Genomic DNA, 24,654 nt, shown 5'->3' on the forward strand with positions numbered 1-24,654 from the left:
ATGGCGCTGTTGATGTACACCCCCACCTGTATAGCGATCGCTGGCGTATTTTGTCCTTAGGTTTTTCTGTCGGGCAGCAGAGCTGACAGCTATATGATCACCGGCTAAGTTTAATATTGAAAAATATTTTATATACATACTGTTAAAATGTTTGTTCTGCTGAAAAAAAATAAATATAGGCTAATGGCTAAGAGCAAAGTATTTTCTTCTACTAACTATCCCGGTACTCTACCAAACTAAATGTTTCTTGAAATTAGCTATACAGTACTGTATTGGCTAACAGGTACTTTAGGACAAGCTACAATGTATTTTACAAGCTATTTCATCCCACAGGTGATTTTGGCAATAGCTATTATGAAACTAGCCATTTTGTTGCATTAGATCAACTGTTCCATCTCTTTTGGGTTGCACCCAATTGTATAGCTAGAGAAAATAAATTATTATTAACCCCACATGGCACCAGAATCTGAAAACCTGCCAACGTAGGCCCGATAGCTTCTTGCCTCTGCCGCTACCTCTCCTGGGGAGTGAGTCAGAAGAATAAGCGCAAGAGCAGCGGAAACATAAGCACCCGATGAGTGGAAAGAAGAGGCAAACATCTCTTCTTCTTCATCAAATCATATACCTGCCACTGCAAGGAGGTCATGACCTGCACAGGGGGGGGGGGGGGGTGATAAAGACCAATCCTGCCCCTAGCAAGAGCATAGTGTGTGTGGATCTACAGCTGATTTAACAAAATTAGATGTAAAGTCAATCCTCCCATAATTGAGTGGCTTGCTTTACAATCAACAGCCAGTATTCCCTTTCTGAAAGATAATGAAAATTTAAGAGTTCATTTAAGAATGCACTGGTATATTCATACTCGAGGCCACCAAAATCGTAAGTGACAAGACTGATAAGTAAGGGGGCGGGGCTCCTCGTAATAGCTCCAACCAGTCGCTTAAACGCTCGTTAAAAGATTCAACGGCAATCCAGCTTTCTCGCTGAAACATATTCCCTACTTAAAGGACGTTTGTTTTAATGCATGTATGAACAATGGAAATTCTTATTCCGGACAGACGCACTACCTGTCAGAGATTCTATGAAGTGTACAGGAGCTTCACATGGTGAGGGTGCAAAACTTAATCAAATATAGAATGATGAGAGTAAATATAAATTTTTAACAAAAATAAGTATCTAGGATATTAGTAGCTGGTGACCATAGGTTATAGGAAAAACCCTATTTCATCAGGCTTGGACAAAACGGGTATGAAATTTCAAAAGATGCACATTTTAAAATGGAAACAAACTCAAGAACACCACCTAACTTAAGGTTACCCACCTAACCTAACCTAGGAGCCGTGCCCTTACCTACCGCTCCTTATACTGCCATCTTCTTAGGTTACCCTAAGACCACGTCTTAACCCTATGTTTGCTTCTCAACCATCTGAGATCACTCATGGAAAGGTACCGGTAACACTAAATCATGTTTCGTAAATAATAAAAAACAAGTGTCATACGGAGCCTTTATAGTTCATTGGGACAGACTAAGAAAAACACATTTTGTAAGAGAACCAGACATAAGAAGACCGGTGTGACGGTCTGAACGATCCCCCGGTCTCAGAATTCTCCTTGACATTGTATAATGGTTCTTTTCCGCCATTAGCTCGCTTCGCTCGCATGAAAATAAAACATCAAGCTCGTATGTACTGGCAAGCGGTAATGTTGAGCTGCGCACGCTAACATTACAGGAAAATAAAACATCAACCTCGTATGCACTGGCAAACGGTAATGTTCGCGCATGCGCAGATTATCAAGGAGAATTCTGAGACTGGGGGATCGTTCAGACCGTCACACCGATATTATAGTACTGTATTCTATGGTTCCCCCAACTAACCTAACCTAGGGGGCATGACCTTAATTATAGAGGGCCAACTACTACCTTGCCTTACATTACCCCCCAGGATGGTGATATTCAATTATATTGGTAAAAAAGCTATTTACGAATAATGTACTACAGTAAAGGAAATCAGGATATAAGTACAACTTGACCAACATTCAATGGCAACTACTGAAAGCTAACGATATAGATTACTTACTTTAATGAATTACTGCTAGACTCAGATTATTTTGGCCAAATATTATATGCCTTGGCAGGCTATTTTTCTATTTTTTATTAACCGAACATAAATTGTGTACTACGAGTTTACGATACTTCTGTCACCTCAGTTTTCCCAAGTTTGTTTTGGTAGCCCACGAATCTATGATTGTGGGCACATTACTAGATGCGCCTCAAATTCAAATCTGCAGAAAGTTCATTATTATTATTATTATTATTATTATTATTATTATTATTATTATTATTATTATTATTATTATTATTATTATTATCATTACTAGCCAAGCTACAACCCTAGTTGGAGAAAAAAAGATGCTAAAAGCCCGAAGGCTCCAACAGGGAAAAATAGCCCAGTGAGGAAAGGAAATGAATAAATGATGAGAACACATTAACAATAAATCATTCTACAAACAGTAACAATGGCAAAATAGATATGTCCTATATAAACTATAAAAAAAAAACAACTTATGTCAGCCTGTTCAATATAAAAACATTTGCTGCAACTTTGAACTTTTGAAGTTCTTCTGATTCAACTACCCGATTAGGAAGATCATTCCACATTATTTTATTTATAGTTACCTACTTAACGGATAGTTTAAATTTCTTACTTTTATTTCTAAGTTCCATATACTGTTTAATGTATCAGACAATTTATTTAGTTGCCGATTCTAATTTGTAATTGCTTCTCAATTGCATTAATTACCTACAGCTTGAAAATTCTATGTTGAATCATCTTTATCACAGCACAACTCTCAGTCTATCATAATGATAATAATTCCCGTGTCTATGTTCTTTTTCTTAGTTTATCCTGTGCAACCTTGTCCAAATGTCTCATTAATTTGACACCTTCCTATTAACTCCTACGTAATCCCCTTTGTCATTTCCATTGACAAATACCAACCATATCATTAAAATAATTCTCTGTTTTCTTTTCCTTAGGTTTTCATATAATTTTATTTGCCATTTTAACTATAAATTTCTCGACTTTGCTTTTTTTCATTTTTTTATATCTTTAAAAAGATTTTCCCTAAACATTCTTCATATGATTTTGTGCTGTCACATATATAATTTATAATGATTTTGAATGAATTATTATGTATTCAGCTCCTCTTATAACTTATTTTTTTTTATCAAAGTGGTGTGCTATCCTCCCTAGTTTATTTTTGTGTAATGTGTCATTATAGTCATACCCTAAATGTGGTGTTAGTTATTTCATTTCATATATTTGTTAACTTTATATATTTATGACTATTATTTATTGTTTAATTAATTATGTTGGTCAAACATTAGCCAGTGATACATTTCTATATTCCAGTGTAGGGAGAATCACCACCAGTTTTTCATTGTTTATATCTCAACCTGTCAGTTGTCAACCTAATCTATCAAATTAATCATCGTCATCTGTGGAGTTAGGAACTTAGTGAAGACCGCCTGTTTTGAATTTCGATGCTTATAAAACGAAATGTTACTTGTATAACATAATTATGACTGCAAGAAATTTTGTAATAAGGATGAAAGGTAAGACCTAAGAACCAGTGTTCTTTTATTGATAAGTGCTATCATGAGACAGCCATTAGTGAGTTCATATTTTGGTAAATCACAAACAAATGAACAGTTACAGAATCTTGTTTTAAGAGTAGAAATTAACCATCCTCTGTTGTGTAAAATGTCTTTGGGTTAACTTACGAAGAAAGTTTAGTAAAGAAACTTCCAAGTTATAAAGTTCAGTGGCAGTGTTATAAGTCGACTGACAGTAGGTTGTCCGATTTATGATTCTGAAAAAGGTGTAGTTGAGAGTAGATTTTGGAACTTGAACCCTAAGCTACCCATCACAAACTGTGTGTCACTCCTTGGTAAAAATTTTTGTTGAAGTAACTAATTGTTATTGTCTTTTATGGAGAGAGAAAGAGAGAGATTATAGTCAGCCCACATTAACAGGGCTGGGTAATAGACAGCTGTGAAAAGTGAGATTCCATGAATGCTTGCTGTTCTAGGGTGGGTAAACTCATAACCTACCAACTCATTGACCTCACCTTACCTGAGCACACCAATATAGGTGCTCGCGTATCCTTGCCTTACAACAGTTGCATCGCTAATATTCCCTTCACTGTAAGGTGGTTGAGAAATCGCGCTTGCTATAGGTTCCGTTTTAGAGATACACACCCCGCTCTACCTATTCGTCTTACTTTTGGTAGTGGGCGAGAGCGCGCTGGTTCGTGAGGTTTGCATAGAGTGTACGTGCCTCCCTGAAGAAAACTCATATATCTAGGAATAAAGAATGATACTAGATTAGGCAAAGTCTATGTGTCCAACTAAAGAACAGAGAGGATGGAACGGGTAGCACGTCTGTTTTCTGTCGCAGCCGCTTTGCCATTATAGCATAGCTTCGTTCAGGGCTCTCCGTGGTGTGAGGAAAGTGACAACAGCACGTTAGTGGCGTACATTAACAACCAAGGAGGCACTTTTCATAGCCCCCTTGCCATCCATCTTTAGGAATCCTGAGATGGATGGAAGACGACTCGGTACTCCTATCAGCCTGTTGCATCCTGGGCATAAAGATTGTACTGGCAGACAATCTAAACGGGAAAACTCAGTTGTTCCGTAACTGAAATACAAACCACGCTATTTAATATGGGTAATTACTTTCGGCGTAGCTGAAATGACGATCCATTAGAATTTTAACGAGGGTTTACTACCCCACCGCTAGTTAGCGGGGGGTAGGGAGGGTAGCTTGCTCCCCCCCCCCTCACATACACACGTGCTGAGCTCACTTTGCTCTCGGCTCGGGTGGTAGTTGGACGTATCCGCTCTCACTCCCGCCTCTTTGACAGCCATTAATGATTTTTGTATTTTTACTTACTTTTTCTTATACATGTAATACATATATAAACATTCTTAATGTTTATGTATATATTTGTGTATTGAAATGTTGTAAGTTTTCTTTTCAGTGTTTGTGCTGTGTGTGTGTTGTACAACATCGAAACTTGCGTAGTGCAAGGCCACCACAGTTCCACTTCGTGGGGAACGACCTCTCCCTCTCTGGTCCTTCGGTCTTCCCGTCGGCTTATATCCGTTAACTCGGCCGCCGCAGGGGAATCGTCATCGCCTGGACTCTCTTCATTCATCTATTATCTTCGCTTTGCCTCTTTCCTACGGGAAACTTGGATTCTCAGCGAAGGGAATGTGGCCTTTTTTTAGATTGACTACGGTCTCTCTCTACTCGAGGTCGTTCACCCTTACTACAACTACGTACTATTACGATGCTGTAGCTCCTTTCCCGTTGCAGGTTAGGTTGCTATTCCGTTGTTTGTCTCGATTATTTTTAGTGAAATCTAATTGTATTTTAACTTTTCAGCTTTATCCGTGGGGAACACTTCCCTTCGGGGGGTCAGTGGTTCTCACTATTAGTGTATATTCTTAGATGATATAGATAATTATAATTGTTATAATTCTGTTTTTATTATTGTTACTCCGGCCCCCTTCTCCCGTGGATGCCATCTGGGGAAGGAGGGCGCATACTTAATTCTTATTTGTTCCGTAACCGAAATACAAACCACGCTATTTACAGAGGGTTTACCTTTTAGCGCAGCTGAAATGACGAGCCAATAGTTTTAACGAGGGTTAATTACCCCCGCGCTAGTTAGCGGGGAGTGGGGAAGGGTAGCTTGCTACCCCTCCCCTCTCCACACACCGGTGACTTGCTTCACTTCACTTTTGGCTCGGCGGTGATCAGACGTGTCTGCTCATCGTCCTCGTGACAGCCTTTAATATTCTGCTTTTTCTTTTCAGCGTGTGTGTTGGTTGGAAGTTGACCTTCATTATTATTTCTTTACAATGCGTACATGCCCTGGAGTTGCCGGTCGTCCTTGTGGGACTTTCATGTCGGACGTAACTACGGATCCGCACACCCTCTGCCCTCAATGTCGGGGCCGACGGTGTGACCAGGAGAACATGTGCCGTGAGTGCAGGGAGTGGTCTGCCTCCCAGTGGGAGAGGTTTGGCCGTCGGCGTAAGAAGAAGTCCAAGAGAGACCGTTCTCCTTCGGGGTTAGCCTTGAAGGAGGAAGGTTCTCGGGGCTCTTCTTCCGCCGCCCAAACCACCTCCGAAGCTCCCCCTCGTCCGCCTCCTAAGGAGAGTCGGCCGAGTGGGAGCGCAGGCCCTCGTTCTGTTTCCCGACCTTGGGTGATGATGGTGCTAAAGGCTCTCCTCCCCCTTCCGTACTTCCTTCGAAGGGGGAAGTGAGTCCTTCGGTCTCTGCTGCTGCTCAGCTTCCTTCTGAGGGAAGTGCTTTGACGGAGACTCCCCTTCGGAGGACCGATGGTCCCGACGATCTTCCCCGAGGCCGCCTCCGCCGTAAGGCTCGCCGTCCGCTACGCCGCAAGGGCCTCCCTTCCCATTACAGGGGGACTAAGAGGCGCCTTTTTGGGTCTTCATCCTCCGAGGGGGACTCTCCTCGTCAGCCTCAACCTACAGCTCCGCCTTCCTTGACCCTCTCTGCAGACCGTTCACCATCTCCTGCCAGATCTTCGCCTTCTGGAGAACTCGTCACCCGACGGGCAACGGTCCCTTCGGGGCTAAGGGATCCTTCCCTTCCTCGAGCAGTGCTAGCGTACAGGCGCTCTCCTGCTCGCCAGCGCTCTCCTGATCTTCAGCGATCTCCTGCTCGTCAAGACTCTCCTGCTCGCCGACGCTCACCTGCTCGTTGGCTCTCTCCTGATGTTCGCCCTCCTCGCCAGCGCTCTCCTGCTCGTCAGCTCTCTTCTGAGCGTCAGCGCTCATTTGAGGACCATCGCCCTGCGGTCTCTGACCATCCTATAGTTCCTGCTGAGCTCCCTGCTCACCATCTACCTGGTCCTGTGGCTACGCAACATCGTGCTGCGCGTGTGTCAAAAACACATGTTCGCCAACGCGCCAGCGATCTTCCAGTTCCTGCGCATGCTGCTCGCCATCGCACGATCGCCCTCCTGCGCATGCTGATCACCATCGCTCCCCATCACGCGATCGCCCACCTGCGCATGCTGCTCGCCATCGCTCGCCATCACGCGATCGCCCTCCTGCGCATGCTGCTCGTCATCGCACGATCGCCCTCCTGCGCATGCTGATCACCATCGCTCCCCATCACGCGATCGCCCACCTGCGCATGCTGCTCGCCATCGCTCGCCATCACGCGATCGCCCTCCTGTGCATGCTGCTCGCCATCGCTCGCCATCACGCGATCGCCCTCCTGCGCATGCTGATCGCCATCGCACCCCATCGCGCGATCACTCACCTGCGCATGCTGCTCGCCATCGCTCGCCATTGCGCGGTCATTCACCTGCGCATGCTGCTCGCCAACGCGTCGACATGCCACATCGCGCCATCGCCAACCTGCGATGGCGCCAATACCCTCCCCAGCGCAATTGCCAATACCCTCCCCAGCGCAATTGCCAATACCCTCCCCAGCGCAATTGCCAATACCCTCCCCAGCGCAATTGCCAATACCCTCCCCAGCGCAATTGCCAATACCCTCCCCAGCGCAATCGCCAATACCCTCCCCAGCGCAATCGCCAATACCCTCCCACGCGCGAGGCTGCCGGACAACGCGCGGTAAGGGCGGCATCACCGCATTCTCCCCCCAGGGGAGGGAAGAATCCTATAGGGAGCAGCCGAGGCCGCAAACGCTAGGATTGGTAGTCCCCCTGCATGTCCGCCAGTGAGGGGATGCCTACAAGGTTGCTCAGACAGGTGGCAGCAACTCGGGGCCGATTCCTGGACGATTTCCGTAATCAGTCAGGGATATCGCGTCCTGTTCACAACATCTCTACCTCCCCCGAGGACGAATCCGGTTTCATTTAGCTCCCTTGCCATGGGATCAGCAAGGGGGCGGGCCTTTAGGGCAGAGGTCCAGATTAAAGCAAACTCCGTTCAGCATGGAGACCGCAAAGACGGACAGTCTTGCAGTGAAGTCGCAAAACTTCATGTGTATACTGGATCTGAAGGACAGGTATTTCCAGATCCCAGTCCATCCGTCTTCAAGGAAGTACTTAGGATTCAGCCTAAACTACAAGGGGTACCAGTTCAGGGTGCTGTGTTTCGGTCTCTCCACAGCACCACAGGGTTTCACCAGAAGTGTTCACCCTAATATCTTCGTGGGCACACAGGATCGGCATCCGTCTCCTCCGTTAACTGGATGACTGGCTGATCCTAGCCGACTCGGAGTCATCCCTTCTTCTACACCGAGACAAACTTCTAGGACTTTGCCAGGATCTGGGGATCATGGTAAATCTCGAGAAGTCTTCTCTGCTTCCATCTCAAAGACTGGTTCACCTAGGCATGATTATAGACACCAATCTCCACAAAGCCTTCCCATCAGACGACAGGATAGCAAGGCTGAGAGGGGTCGCAAGCCCTTTCCTCAGACGAGAAGAGCTTCCAACCCAATCGTGGTTACGTCTCCTCGGTCACCTCTCATCCTTGGCCTGTCTAGTCCCAACGGTTGCCTCAGAATGAGATCTCTTCAATGGCAACTCAAGTCCTGGTGGAATCAAGGTCACGATTCCCCGGACGTCATGATCCCTATGGGTCCTGCGGAACGGACGGACCTTCAGTGCTGGGTGACAGACGATAAGCTACGAAAGGGAGTGGATCTTCTTGTCCTCTCCCCGGATTTGATGCTGTTTTCGGACGCCTCAAAGAAAGGGTGGGGGGCCCATGTTCTGCACCACAGGACCTCAGGCCTGTGGTCAGAATCAGAAAAGTGCCTCCATATAAATCTGCTAGAAATGAAGGCCGTATTCCTGGCCCTTCAACAGTTCCAACAGTACCTGGCGGGACACTCTGTGGTGGTGATGAGCGACAACACCACAGTAGTGGCTTACATCAACAATCAGGGAGGTACCTTTTCAGAGCAGCTATCCCATCTCGCAGTAGAGATACTGAGATGGACCGAAGTCCACTCGATTCCACTATCGGCTCGTTTCATTCCAGGCAAGAGGAATGTGCTCGCCGACAGTCTGAGCAGAGCGTCTCAGATAGTGAGTACCAAGTGGTCTTTGGATCCTCAAGTAGCCAACAAAGTCCTGACTTTGTGGGGTTCCCCCGACTGTGGATCTGTTCGCTACAGCGCTGAACTTCAAGCTCCCGCTGTACTGCTCCCCAGTCCCGGATCCCAGGGCACTCTGGCAAGATGGCTTCCAACAACGGTGGGACAAGATCGACGGATACGCCTTTCCCCCGTTCTGTCTGATGAGGAGGGTACTCAACAAGACCAGAATATCGGTCAATCTCTCGATGACCCTTATAGCTCCGCTATGGCATCACGCGGAATGGTTTCCAGACCTTCTGCAACTCCTAACGGAACTTCCGAGGGAACTCCCTCCACGACACGAGCTACTCAAACAGCTACACGCCAACATCTTTCACAAAGCCGTAGCTTCGCTTCGACTTCACGCCTGGAGACTATCCAGCATCTCCTCGCGGAGAGAGGATTTTCGCAACAGGTTGCGAACAGGATGTCTGGACACCTGCGAAGGTCATCCGAAGGGGTCTACCAGGCAAAGTGGCGAGTTTTCTGTGGTTGGTATCGTGGAAGGGGTATCTCTCCACTCGATGCCACTATTCCAGCAATAGCAGAGTTCTTCGTGTACTGTATTTGCGAGAAGAAATGCGCCTTGCAGTCTCAGCAGTGAAAGGCTATCGTTCAGCCTTAAGTCTAGCCTTCAGGCTCAAAGGAGTGGACATTTCTTCTTCGCTGGAACTTTCCCTACTCATACGAAGTTATGAACTTACCTGCCCTCAGTCAGAAGTGAGACCTCCTCCATGGAACGTGGTTCGAGTTCTCAGGTCTCTTAAGAGACCTCCCTACGAACCATTACGCCAGGCTTCAGATCGTCTCCTACCTTGGAAGACGGTGTTCCTACTAGCTTTGGCCTCGGCCAAGCGAGTCAGTGAACTTCATGGTCTCTTGTATGATATCGCCCATTCAATGGGATGGGGGGAGGTAACGTTCAGATTCGTCCCTGAGTTTGTTGCTAAGGCTCAGAATCCGGGAGTGCCGGACCCTCGGTTTGACTCTTTCCAGATCTCGAGTCTTTGTTCTGTAACAGATGACCCAGACCATCTCCTACTGTGCCCAGTGAGGAGTCTGAGGCTATATCTCAAAAGAACGGCTGCAGTTCGTCCCCAAGTGCAGGCATTGTTTGTGAGCACTGGGAGAACAGAGGAGGGTTACCAAGAATACTATCTCAGCATGGATTCGTAGGGTAATCCATCTGTCCCTGAATCCTGACCCTCCTCCGTCACGTCGCCCTAGAGCACATGATGTCAGGGGTGTAGCTACGTCCCTGGCCTTCAAGAAGAACTTCTCAGTGACGCAGGTTCTACAAGCGGGGGTGTGGAAGTGTCAGACGACCTTCACAGCCCACTACCTGCAAGACGTGACCCACAGGAGGCTCGATACGTTCTCTATTGGCCCTGTGGTGGCTGCACAACAGCTGGTTTAAACCTCAGGCTCCTTAATGGACAAGTAGCAGAAGGTTGAGGGCATTGTTACCCGGTTTTAGTGTGCGTGAATGAAAATGTTTGTCTGGCCCTAATTCTTTTCTTCATCCTCCCCTCTCTTTGGGAAAGCAGCATCCTGGGTTCTCTGCACAGCTGACCTCGAACCACTGCAGGTAAACCATGTTTCCTTGTGTTCCTAGTATTAAGCTTATACTGTCACTTCCCCATACCCTAACGAGGTGGTATTGGGAGAGTCCTAGCCTAAAGTTTCCATTTAAAGGACTACAGGTCAACTTCCTAGGATGAGTCACACTTCAGACCTTCACACACAGCTTACGTAGGCCACAGCCCTTGCGCAGCAAGGTTATAGCGAGGTGCAGGGACTCCTTATTGTTGAGTGCTGACACACTCAGATATTGAGTCCCCGGGCAAAGCCAAAAGCTAGTACTGGCTGGGACTTACCACCCTTCCTAAGGGGTGAGTCATCCATATTAAATAGCGTGGTTTGTATTTCAGTTACGGAACAAATGACAAATTCGTAGGTAATTTGTATTTTTCCTAACTATACAAACTTTAGCTATTTAATCAAACTTGCCCGCCAGCCCTAGCCCCCGTGAAGTCCTACCTCTAAGCAAAGTGAGCTCAGCACAGGTGTGTGTGAGGTGGGGGGGGGGGGTCACAAGCTACTCTCCCTATCCGTGCTAACTAGCGGTGGGGTAGTAAACCCTCGTTAAAATTCTAATGGCTCGTCATTTCAGCTACGCCGAAAGTAATTAGCCATATTAAATAGCTAAGGTTTGTATAGTTAGGAAAAATACAAATTACCTACGAATTTGTAAGTTGGTTTCTGAACAAGCTAAAGGCATCGCAAAACCTCTTGATAACCCAAATACTGTAGTTTCATTGTGGCAATAGGCAGAATGATTCCAGGACTTTCTGGATCTGCTGACAGAGGCACCAAGGTAGCGCCCTCCACTTTCCAATTTACTGACATCCACACATGAAGATCTTCCACTGAGTGATAGCTTTGCCACGACTTCACTCCTGAAGGTTCTCCAGCAACTCCTCACAGCGTAGTACTTTTCGCAACCAGTTGCGTCGTATACCAAGCGAAGTGGTCCATCGTATGTGGTTGGTGTCATGGATTGGGTATCACACCCCTCAGTGTCACTATCCCAATGATAGCAGAGTTTTATGTTGTACCTCAGAGAGGGAAAACCTGTACTTAATCTCAGCAATGAAGGCTAGCGCTCAGCCTTGAGCCTAGCCTTTACATTGAGAAGAGTTATTTCCTCCTTGAAGGAATGGTCTCTCCTCATACAAAGTTTTGAGCATACTGTACTTGCCCTTAGTCAGAAGTCAGGCCTACACCTTGGAGTGTAGTTCACATAGTATTCTCTCTGAAAGGAGTGCCTTTCAAACAGCTTAGTCGGTCATCAGACCATGACAACATTGAAGATGGTTTTCCTGGTAGCCCTGCCCTTTGCTAGGAGACTCGGCGAGCATCAAGTTCTGTCCGATAAAGTCGCTCATTCATGGGGATGGGGCAAGTGACACTCAGTTTTTTTCCTGATTTTGGGGCTAAGACTCAAAATCTGGCTGTAGCGGATCCTAGGTCAGGCCTTTCCTGATTGAGAGTGTCTGTTCTGTAACATTATCCAGATCAGCTGTTACTCTGCCCTGTAAGGAGGCTGAGGAAATAGATTTCAAAAGAACCTCCAGAGCTTGCCTTAGAGCAGCAGGCTCTTCATGAGCACAGGAGGGGTCAAAAGGAAGATAACAAAAAATTCAATATCTTCCTGAATTAGGCAAGTCATAACCCACAGGAACCTAGATACTTTTACCTAAGCCTACGTACCTGTGGTGGCTGCACAAAACATGGTCGATAATACCTCAGCCTCCTTGTAGGACAAGTAGCAGTTAGTTGAGGGCAGACTTTACCCACAAGTAAGACTAGAATGAATTTGTGAGTGACTGGCCACTTCCTATTTCATTCTCCCCTCTCTTGGGGTTTTAGCTTCCGAGGAACTGTGCAAGCTGACCTCTTAGCTGCAAGTGGATACCATTGTCCCTTGTGTAACCTGAAATATGTGTATATATTTGTTAAATCGCCATTCTCCAAAGTAGGTGGAGTCGGGCAATGTCGAGGTTAAGCGTGGAGTTTAAATCCATGTTTACGCTTACCTAGTCAAATTACATTGCTAATTTCTTGCAAATAGCACGAATTGTCCAGGCCGCTAACTCTAAAGAGTTGACAAGGTGTTAGGGTGCCTCTGTATAGCTCGCACAAAGCACAGAGTCACACCTCTGGTCAGTCGCCACCCAATTGGTTTTTGGATTCCCACCCACTTTGGACTGAGTCTCCACTGTAAAGAGCTTATGGGTTTGTATACTGTATAGTGCCTGAACAATTTTGAAAATATTTTGAATTGTTCCTAATTATACCAACCTGGAGCTCTCTACACATACTTGTCCTGCCATCACCATCCCTGGAAGCCCTGTCACAAATGTAAAGTGACATTCAGTTACTAGTGCAGCTGTGTGCAAGGTGTTTGGTATACCCCACGCTTCCCCTCTCCGCCAACTAGTAGAAGATAATTAAACCTCACAAAAAAGCTCAACAGCTAGTTTTAGCTATCGCTGAAATATATCCACTGTAAAGAGCTCCAAGTTTGTATATTCAGGAATAATACAAATTATTTCCAAATTTGTCATTTTCAATATCAAACTTACCCGATGATCATATAGCTGCATCCCTGCTGCCCGACAGAAAAAATCTACGGGAGGAATACGCCAGCGATCGCTATACAGGTGGGGGTGTACATCAACAGCGCCATCTGTCAAGTAGGTACTCAAGTACTCGATGTCAACAACGAACCAATTTTCCCTCTGTCGTGCCACAGGCAAGACCTACTAAATACGCCGTCCCTAACTGGAATTGTTTTCACAACGATTTGGTGAAGTACACTATTCCAGTTTTGAGCTTTCGCTATGCAGGGGGTTTTATCTTCATTTCAAAACTTGAACTCGTTTTGGATAGATTTAATTATGGTGACGAAGAGAGTATGGACTCTCCTTCACTTTTAAATGGCCGACCCTTCCCTTAGACGGAAGTGTTGGTGACGAAGAGAGTATGGACTCTCTTTCACTTTTAAATGGCCGACCCTTCCCTTAGACGGAAGTGTGTTTAGGTTTTTGGTAATTTTGCTTAACGAGTTATAGATCTATTTATTTTATATCTCTCCGCCTTTATAGGCCTCTTCGATTAACTTTCCATTTATTATAAACTTATAAAATTAATTTTTCAATATTAATCTTACCCGATAATCATGTAGCCGTCAACTCTGTTGCCGACAGAAATCTACTGTCGGGATACGCCAGCGATCGCTATACAGGTGGGGGTGAACACCACAGCGCCATCTGTGGTCAGGTACTCTAGTACTTCTTGTCAACACCACCTCAATTTTTCCTCTGTCGTGCCTCCGGCTAGACCTACATGGATACGCTGTTGATTCTGGAGTTATTGCTCACGATTTGGTGATGTATTTGCTCTAGAGTTTAGCCTTCACTATTCAGGAAGCTATATCATTAGCTTAGCAAGTTTTTGGAATTAATTTGATTTAATTTTTTATTTAATTTTGGTACGAAGAGAGTATGAACTCTCTTTCACTTTTAAATGGCCGACCCTTCCCTTAGACGGAAGTGTTGGTGTCGAAGAGAGTATAGTCTCTCTTAATTTTGCTTAACAAAGTTATAGATTTATTTTATATCTCTCCGCCTTTTATAGGCCTCTTTGATTAACTTCCTTTTATTATAAACTTATTAAAATTAATTTTTATATTTGTTTTTATTCGACCTTTCCTAATAGTAGGCGGTCTTTTTTTGGAACCGAAGTTAATTAACTTTGAGCCCGTCATTTCGTTTTTACCTGTTAACATATTATGCCATTTTAATGTTTTTGAAAGAATTTCTTTGATAGTCTTGTACTGTTTTCAAAGTTGAACTAACGTTTTGTTTTGTCTCTGCAGTTGTTGACGTTCAGAACGTTCAACTTGCGCTCTATCGTTACGATAGAGAGAGAGTCTATCACGGTGTCACGTTGCAGTAAGAGTAAACCGATTCTAGCGTTTTGTTCATTCTTTCTTAGCTTAAATGGTTCTATTCTAATAAAGGAAATTTTTATTTGGGAAACCTTTCAGTTTTTTTCCTTTAACAATAATATGTTTTAACGATATATATAATTGGGCTCTTCTCTCAGGTGCTAAGTCAAGAGAGAGAGAGAGAGAGAGATAGAGACGGAGGGAGAGAGAGGAGGATAAACGTTTCGTTCAAGCGGGTAACGTTGTTATCGTTTTTGCTCTTCTCCCTAGTCTCTTTAGGGGAAGAAGGTAAACGTTTCTAGAGTTTTATTCTTGTTCTCAGACTTTATGCGGTGAGAGATTTTAAACGTAGTTTATTTGATCTAGTGTTTAATCTCTTTTCCAGCCACTGAATTATTTATCTTTCATTATGTTTTTCTGTTACATTGTAATACTGTTTTCGCAATTACTAACTTTTAATGAAGGATAGAATTGCGTGTTTCAGGTACAAACCACTTAAAGTTTTGAGTTCAGTGAAATAAGTGCAAACAGAAAATCAAAAGTGATAAAGTGATACACGCAAAGTGTTACAGTGTTGCGTTCGAGGGTTCGTCTGTTCGTGCCAGTTGTTCGCCTAGTCTGGGACCTCTTACAAGCTCCCAAGCCCAGGGGAGAAGTAATGTCGAAGGACTTATGGGTTCAGCAGGCCTTGATCGACGAACAGACGTTTCCCTCCGTGGTTTCGGGTGTAACCAACTCACGTAGCCGACGTGATCACCCCACCCACACAAAGACGAGAGAGCCCTTTTATTCCTCGTCTGCGGAAGAGGTTTCTCGCAGAAACCATGGACCAAATCTTGCAGCTTTTAAGTGCAAGTCGGTCCCTTCCGCGCAAGTCCAACTCCTAGGTGGTGCCATTAGCATTGGGTCAGTTCGGACTTGCTGCAGTACGACAACTGCACACCTCCCAGAGAGGCACGGCGGTATCGCAACAGACAGTAACTCCGTCTGTTGCCGCACCAGCTGTTTTAGACCCTCAGTTTCAACGGACAGTAGCTCCGTTTGTTGTTGTCTTTCTCTAACTCTAGTGGTCTATGCTGCTGACAATGCAGTCGCAGCTTGCGGTGTTGATGCGGGAGTTTCAGGCAGAGAAGGTTAATACACCTCCTCCTGCGAGCGCTCCTCCTCCTCTGCGCAGTACAATCTGCCAGACGTATGAGGTTGAGGTTCCTCAAGCTACCTCCATGCGTGAGCTGCCGCGTTGGGAGTTGCCAGATACCAGCGCTGTGCAGCAACCTCCACTTTCCTTGAGGCAGGAGCCTCTTACCACGCAGCAACCTCCTCAACAATGGGGGCAGGAGCCTTATGCCTTACAACCTCCTCTACCCTTGAGGCAGGAGTATCTTGCATTACAACCATCCTCGAGGCAGCTACCTCTTGCGGTGCGACAACCTCCACCATCCTCGAGGCAGCAACCTCAACTCCACCTCTGCGCAGTCCACCCTGCCAGACGTATGATGTTGAGGTTCCTCAACCTACCTCCACGCGTGAGCTGCCGCACTGGGAGTTGCCAGATACCAGCGCTATACAGCAACCTCTTGCGTTGCGACAACCTCCACCATCCTTGAGGCAGCAACCTCAACTCTTGCGGCAGCCACCTCCACCATCCTTGAGGCAGCAACCTCAACTCTTGCGGCAGCCACCTCCACTCTTGAGGCAAGAACCTCAACTCTTGAATGGGCTCTCGTGGCATGGTTGGTTTCGACCTGGCCTTTCATTAGAAGGGGCTAGCGTTCGATCCCAAGTATGAGGTAGTAATTTATTTCTATTTGAACACGATGTTGTGTTGATATTTATCCATATTGACTCATTAGGGGTAATTTGAATGAATTACTACCAATTGTGTCACGTGGTGGCCCGGGGAAATCTGGTAAAACTCGCTGGTAAAGAGACTGATGTCTCACCAGGTAAATCCTCGGACAGCTAGATTAGTGTCAGGTTCAGATTTTTTTTTTTAAAAATCCTCCTCTACCCATAAGGCAGCTTCATGCTTATGAGGAGCCTCAGGCTATGCGGCATCCTCCTCAAACCATGAGGCAAAAGCCTCATGCTATGCGGCAACCGCCTCAACCCATGAGGCAGGAGCCTCATACTATGCGGCATCCTCCTCAACGCATGCGGCATAAGCCTCATCCCTTGCAGCTTGAGCCTCATCCCATGCAGCATGAGTCTCATACCATGCAGCATGAGCCTCATCCCATGCAGCATGAGCCTCATCCCATGCAGCATAAGCCGCACGCCATGCAACATGCTCTGCTTACCGTACAGCATGCTCTGCATACCTTACCGCATGCTTCTCAGTCACACATCTTTGGTTGTTGCCAACTCACTAGACTGTCAAGCAGTTTCATAACGTTGCCTTCTAGTCTGCTGCTTTTGCACCAGTGAAACCCTCACTGAGAGAACTTAGCTTTTCTCGGATATGGTTCCTGTAGATGAGAAAGTGCTATTCTCCCTCCTTCTGATTTTCCCTTGAGGACTCTGTCATTTGGAGAGGAGCTTTTAGCTGCTTAGCCTCCTATGGACTTTTATTTAAGCATAGCATGCTTCCAGGGAGGGTAATGGTTCCACTTCAGTCGCTAACCCCGTCTGTTACCACACCTGCTCCCATAGACCTTGAGCTGTGTTGCAAGACATGCAGTCCAAGCTTAGTCCTTGTTAGAGGATTTTTTGTTTACGGAGTCAGTGTGTCACTGGGAAGACGTTCAACAACCAGCAGAAGTGTCTTGTTGTGACGCAGTGCGGCAACCTCAGCAACCCGATAAGGAGTTGTCTGTACGACCCAGACAGTCTAGACAGCTTCGGGTTGTCACTGTACTTCCTCGCTTCCCCATGGTTGACAGTTCACAGACTGTGCAGCAGTACCATGATCTTGTGTCCGGCTCCGTCAGACGACTAGCTTTTAAGAGCTCCCACAAGTCGTCGCTGTCTGGAGATTCTCAGATGGACTATGGATCTGACCAAGGAACTGGGCCTCCTGGTCAATTTTGAGGAGTCCCAGCTCGTCCCATCCCAGACCATTGTCTACCTGGGTATGGATCTTCAGAGTCGAGCTTTTCGGGCTTTTCCGTCGACCCCAAAGATATACTAAGCCCTAGATTGCATCCAGAGCATGCTGAGAAGGAACCGATGCTCAGTCAGGTAGTGGATGAGTCTAACAGGGACACTTTCATCGCTGGCACTGTTCATCGAGTTAGGGAGACCCCACCTCCCCCCCTTCAGTATCATCTAGCGGCTCACTGGATAAAGGACATGACGCTAGAGACGATCTCAGTTCCTGTTTCCGAAGAGAGGAGGTCTACTCTCACGTGGTGAAAGAACAGCTTTCTTCTCAAGGAAGTCTACCTTTGGCTGTTCAGAGACCCGACCGCCGTCTCTTCTCTGACGCATCAGACACGGGCTGGGGTGCGACTTTGGACGGACAGGAATGCTCGGGAACATGGAATCAGGAGCTAAGGACACTTCACATCTATTGCAAGGAGCTGTTGGCGGTTCATCTGACCTTGATAAACTTCAAGTCCCTCCAGCTTAACAAGGTGGTGGAGGTGGACTCTGACAACACCACAGCCTTGGCTTACATCTCCAAGCAGGGAGGGACTCATTCGTGGAAGTTGTTCTAGATCGCAAGGGACCTCCTCATCTGGTTAAAAGATCGAAAGCTCACGCTGGTAACGAGGTTCATTCAGGGCGATATGAATGTCATGGCAGATCGCCTTAGCCGGAAGGGTCAGGTCATCCCCACAGAGTGGACCCTTCACAAGAATGTTTGCAGCAGACTTTGGGCCCTGTGGGGTCAGCCAACCATAGATCTGTTCGCTACCTCGATAACCTAGAGGCTCCCGTTGTATTGTTCTCCGATTCCAGACCCAGCAGCGGTTCACGTGGATGCTTTTCTGCTGGATTGGTCCCATCTCGACCTGTATGCATTCCCGCCGTTCAAGATTGTCAACAGGGTACTTCAGAAGTTCGCCTCTCGCAAAGGGACACGGCTGACGTTGGTTGGCTCCGCTCTGGCCCGCGAGAGAATGGTTCATAGAGGTACTGCAATGGCTGGTCGACATTCCCAGGACTCTTCCTCTAGGAGTGGACCTTCTACGTCTACCTCACGTAAAGAAGGTACATCCAAACCTCCATGCTCTTCGTCTGACTGCCTTCAGACTTTCGAAAGACTCTCAAGAGCTAGGGGCTTTTCGAAGGAGGCAGCCAGAGCGATTGCCAGAGCAAGGAGGACATCCACTCTCAGAGTCTATCAGTCTAAAGGGGAAGTCTTCCGAAGCTGGTACAAGGCCAATGCAGTTTCCTCATCCAGTACCACTGTAACCCAGATTGCTGACTTCCTGTTACATCTAAGGAACGTAAGATCCCTTTCAGCTCCTACGATTAAGGGTTACAGAAGTATGTTGGCAGCGGTTTTCCGCCACAGAGGCTTGGATCTTTCCACCAACAAAGATCTACAGGACCTCCTTAGGTCTTTTAAGACCTCAAAGGAACGTCGGTTGTCCACTCCAGGCTGGAATCTAGACGTGGTCCTAAGGTTCCTTATGTCATCAAGATTTGAACCTCTCCAATCAGCCTCTTTTAAGGACCTCACATTAAAAACTCTTTTCCTCGTGTGCTTGACAACAGCTAAAAGAGTAAGTGAGATCCACGCCTTCAGCAGCAACATAGTTTTCACATCTGAAACGGCTACATGTTCCTTGCAGCTCGGTTTTTTGCTAAAACGAGCTTCCTTCACGTCCTTGGCCTAAGTCGTTCGAGATCCCAAGCCTGTCCAACTTGGTGGGGGACGAACTGGAGAGAGTACTTTGCCCAGTTAGAGCTCTTAGGTACTATCTAAAAAGGTCATAACCTTTACGAGGACAATCAGAAGCCTTATGGTGGGCTATCAAGAAGCCTTCTCTTCCAAGGTCTAAGAACTCAGTTTCTTACCTATTCAGGCTCCTGATTAGGGAAGCACATTCTCATCTGAAGGAAGAAGACCTTGCTTTGCTGAAGGTAAGGACACATGAAGTGAGAGCTGTGGCTACTTCAGTGGCCCTCAAACAGAACCGTTCTCTGCAGAGTGTTATAGTACAGCGGCATAGCAGACCAATTGTTCAAATTGGTCTAAAAGCACCAAAATTGGCACACATGTAGATTAATATATTCTAAACATTTTTGGATATGGAGGCATTCAAGATTAGCCCTTAGGAAGATATGGCGGCCATTGTTCAAAATGGCCGCCATTTAACATTAGCGTCATTACATAGACTTCATTATGTGTCGTTAGTTTGGTGCTAGATGGGCCAAAATTCCCTTTTTTTACATCAGAATTAACATCAATAAATGTTTAACAGATATTTAGATGAATCTTCTCAAAAATGGCCCCCAAACTGGCCGCCATTTTGTGGAAAAAGTGGACATTTGATGAAGATTTCAATACTCAATGACATAATACCTCTAATAACCAGTACCTGATTTCAGGAACACACTTTAATTGCTCAAGTTGCTTTTTTATTTCAAATTGCTGGCAAAATTGCTAGTCAAAATAATACACAGAGTACGGGAAGTTTACAGTATGGTCAGATTGTAGTTATATAGTCGACCAAAAGCCCAGTCTCTAGGCACAGTACTTTTGTAATCCTGCAGTACATACATGTAATACAATAACGTAGATTTTGCCACACTATGTTAATTATGATTCCGAACTTTTCAAATCTGGTCACCAGAATTATGAATGTCTACAGATCATAATGTTGGTTAGCAAGTTTTCTGTCCCAATCTACTGGCATTCGCCTTCACAGAAACATAGACCAGTGCATTGCAGTGAACCGTTCTTGCACTTGCAGCGGTTTTTGCAGCCTTTCTTGCATCCGCAAGACACCAGCTCATAGCAGGCCTTGGATGCCTCAGGGAGTGTGGTCCAGAGTGGTGTGTAGAGCCCATCATCACTCCGATGCCAGCCCCAGTCTGTTGGTGGAGGGAGCACGGGCGTTGGTACCAATGCCTGGCCCCAGACATGACCACCCTGAAGGGCAGATCTCTTCACATGCTGCTCCAGAGCAGCGTAGGTTGGCGGGATGTTCTGAACAGAGTTCGTCTTTGCAAAGAGCTGCTTTCTCGCCTTGTTGACGTCCTTGCATTTGCTTGTGCGGTCATACAGGAGTATGACAAACCTCTCGATGACATGCATTGTATCCTCTTGGATGCTTGTGGGTGCATTTGCCAGACTCAGCAGGGCATCAGTGAGTTCTGGCAGCATGTTCCATGTTGCCCAGGCAGATTTCTTCCCATGTCCGACGAAGGCTGACACAGTATCACACCCTGTGATGGCATGAAACATTGGAAGAGCACATGATGTGTTTTCACAGGCCTCAACATCATCTTTGAGAACACTTCTCGTGTTCTCCAGCCACATATACTCATCTTCTATGTGCTGCTCACAGTTGTGGCGTCTAAGAGAGGTCACAGAAGTAGCTGGGATCATTTGCCCTTTGACAGAAGAAGCAACAGGACGTACATCCGTGTAATATTCTGGTAGAGGCTCAACCGTCTTTGATCCAGTATCACGCCCAGTGAGAGCAATGCTACGATCCACTCCCTCATCTGCACACGTTGGGTGTTGAAAAAGCGAGATTCCTGTTCCATGGAATGAATTCTTGGCTGTGGTGGCACTTGGGTTGTGGTCAATGTTGTCCACAGCCGCAGTTGTGAACACATTGCTACGCAGGGTAGGCGGGCAGACCACTTCCTCTATGCGGTACAGCTGACACACGCTGTTTCCCATCTGGGCAGAAAGACGTAGGACTCTGTCATATGAGATGCTTAGGCCCAGAGAGAAGAGCTTGTCCACAAGTCCTCTCTTGCGTGTTTCAGCATACAGCATCAGCCCAACATAGGTTGGAAGAGGAGTTTCTTGAGACGTACTGTGTCTGACAGCTGGAGGCTCCTGTGTCTTGGTTGCTCCCTGCTTCCGACTTTGCTTGACACTGTTGAACTTGAGAAGCTGCGCAATGGAAAGAGCTGCTTGTGTTGAAGAGGAATGGCTTTGATTCTTGATGGTGGGGCCATCCAGCACCATATTTACCATTGCAACTAGTACGTTTGGCACAGAGTCCTCCTGACAGCCGCCTGGGAATGATCCACGGAATTGGTAAGTGTCTTCAAACATATATCGACGAACTATCTGTGCAGCACGCGCAAGGTGAACTGCCTCAGTGTCACAGTCTTGCTCGCAGGCTTTGCCTAGCGCTTCACCAATGTCTTCATCAAACGCTAGTAAAACATCTCGGCCTTTGCTGTGGGATCTCAGGCCTGGTATCTGGGCTAACAGGCGCTCTTTCAGCCTTGTGCTATTAACTTTCTGGCACAAAACAACCCCGAGCTGTTCCATTCTTGTTGTGTATAGCTTTACAAGTTCTGCGAGTCTGAAGACTGGGGTGGTGCCCTCTTCTAGGTGGGTTTCCTCGATATACAGGACCAGTTCAGCCAGTACGATTCTTGACATTACACCTTCATGGTCAGTTTTCTGCTCAGCTTCTACAGTGGTCTTTGCACGATAGTAAAGAGCCAACAAACACTTGGAATGGTACTTGGCCTCCAGAGCCACCATATCACCCATGCTGAGCCTGGCTATGAGTTCATTGTCCCCAACTTGCGCTGCACACTTCCGTACGCGTGTGTCCACCTGGAAGGTTGTTACTTCATGTAGGGTCTCTGTGCCAGACTTTCCACAGAAAAAGCAGGAGGTGCCGCTGGTAGTGGCTTCTGAAGAGTGTGTTCTGGCGCGCTTGGCCTGGACATTGTCAGTACTATCAAATGCTGAGCTGCTTGCGATGCGTCTCTTCTCTGCTCTTCGTAGCATTGTGTTATTGTATTTGAGCATACATGTTTTATGCCACTTGGCCTGGTGGGCAACCATTGTCGCCTCAACACCTTGTCCTTCATCTAGTCTCTGTAACTGAACAGTTCTTGGCAGTTCTCCGAGTTCATCAAATTTGACCAAGTTTGCAGCCATTGTCGTGTATCCACTCCCAGGGTCTCGGCGTTTAGACAGTACTGGGCAGACAAGTGACTCTGTTGTCTCCTCTTGACATACAAGACACAGCTTCCAGTTTGTCTCAGGAGGTGTTGTGGGAGTACGTTGCTCAAAAGTATCGACCAGTTGGAACTTCTTTGCCATGGCTGCAGTCTGGAACAACGCGTCTCTGATGTCAGGTGGTGCTGCTGCTGCCTCACCTGCAAAGACACAAAACACCACCATGTTACCACAAGTTACTACTACAAGCACCATGACTATCAACACTATACTATTACTGCAGCCGCCGTCACTGCCACCAACGCTGCCGCTGCAAAGTAAAATTAATTTTCTTGTGAAATGGTAGCCAAATTATTTGGTAAGCACAGAAGTATGTGTAATTGTACAATACTTATCACCTCTAGCACACTTATCACCTTTAGCATCCACAAAAAGACAAATTATGGTACATATTCAATGACGCTAACGGTAAATAGCGGCCATTTTGAAAAATGGCCGCCAAATGTGCTACGGGGAGAATCTTGAATGCCTCCATATCCAAAATTGTTCAGAATGTATTAATCCACATGTGTGCCAATTTTGGTGCTTTTAGAACAATTTGAACAATAGGTTTCATATTTCTTACTATGCCGCTGGGCTATTATGGATGCAACCTATTGGAGAAGCAAGTCAGTGTTCGCATCATTCTATCTCATAGATGTCCAGTCTCTTTACGAGAACTGCTACACCCTGGGACCATTCGTAGCAACGAATGCAGTAGTAGGCGGGGGCTCAGCCACTACATTCCCATAATCCCATAACCTTTTTAACCTTTCTCTTGAATACTTTTTATGGGTTGTACGGTTGGCTAAGAAGCCTTCCACATCCTTGTTGATTTGGCGGGTGGTCAATTCTTTCTTGAGAAGCGCCGAGGTTAAAGGTTGTGATGAGGTCCTTTAGTATGGGTTGCAGCCCTTTATACTGCAGCACCTAAGAGTCGTTCAGCATCCTAAGAGGACCGCTACGCTCAGTAAGAAAGACGTACTTAATAAAGGCAGAGTAATGGTTCAAGTCGTCTTCCTTACCAGGTACTTATTTATTTTATGTTATTTTTGAATAACTAATAAAATAAAATACGGGATACTTAGCTTCTGTGTTAACATGTATGCTGGTCTCCACCCACCACCCTGGGTGTGAATCAGCTACATGATTATCGGGTAAGATTAATATTGAAAAATGTTATTTTCATTAGTAAAATAAATTTTTGAATATACTTACCCGATAATCATGATTTAATTGACCCACCCTTCCTCCCCATAGAGAACCAGTGGACCGAGGAAAAAATTGAGGTGGTGTTGACAAGAAGTACTAGAGTACCTGACCACAGATGGCGCTGTGGTGTTCACCCCCACCTGTATAGCGATCGCTGGCGTATCCCGACCGTAGATTTCTGTCGGCAACAGAGTTGACAGCTACATGATTATCGGGTAAGTATATTCAAAAATTTATTTTACTAATGAAAATAACATTTTTATGTCTGTTTATATGCGACCTTTCCTATTAGTAGGCGGTCCTTACTTGGAACCGAAGTTAATTAACATTGAGCCCGTCATATCGTATTTTCCTTTTAAGAATTTATACTTTTTTTAATTTTAATGTTTTTGAAAGAATTTCTTTGATAGTCTCGTACTGTTTTCAAAGATGAACTAACGTTTAGTTTAGTCTCCGCAGTTGTTGACGTTCAGAACGTTCAACATGCGCTCTATCGTTACGATAGAGAGAGAGTATTTCACGGTTTCACGTTGCAGAAAGAGTAAACCGATTCTAGGGTTTCGTTCATTCTTTCTTAGCTTAAATGGTTTTAATTCTAATAAAGGAACTTTTTCGGAAACCTTTCAGTTTTTTCCTTTAGCAAATAATATGTTGTAACGATATATAATTGG

General features: G+C 45.9%; 1 protein-coding gene and 1 long non-coding RNA gene across 2 annotated transcripts in view; one reads left to right on the forward strand and one right to left on the reverse strand.

The window, feature by feature from the left end:
* Positions 1-2,234, reverse strand: part of Nprl2 (Nitrogen permease regulator-like 2) — a 30,580-nt gene extending 28,346 nt beyond the window's left edge. Inside the window, exon 1 of the mRNA XM_068389962.1 lies at positions 2,079-2,234. The gene's annotated coding sequence lies outside the window, so the exon portion shown is untranslated. The remainder of the gene's footprint in view (positions 1-2,078) is intronic.
* Positions 1-24,654, forward strand: part of LOC137655807 (uncharacterized) — an 85,397-nt gene that overhangs the window by 30,146 nt on the left and 30,597 nt on the right. Inside the window, exon 2 of the long non-coding RNA XR_011046866.1 lies at positions 3,414-3,616. This is a non-coding gene — a long non-coding RNA (uncharacterized lncRNA). The remainder of the gene's footprint in view (positions 1-3,413; positions 3,617-24,654) is intronic.

This window comes from Palaemon carinicauda, chromosome 16 (assembly GCF_036898095.1).
Source record: "Palaemon carinicauda isolate YSFRI2023 chromosome 16, ASM3689809v2, whole genome shotgun sequence".
NCBI classification, from domain to species: Eukaryota; Metazoa; Arthropoda; class Malacostraca; order Decapoda; family Palaemonidae; genus Palaemon; species Palaemon carinicauda.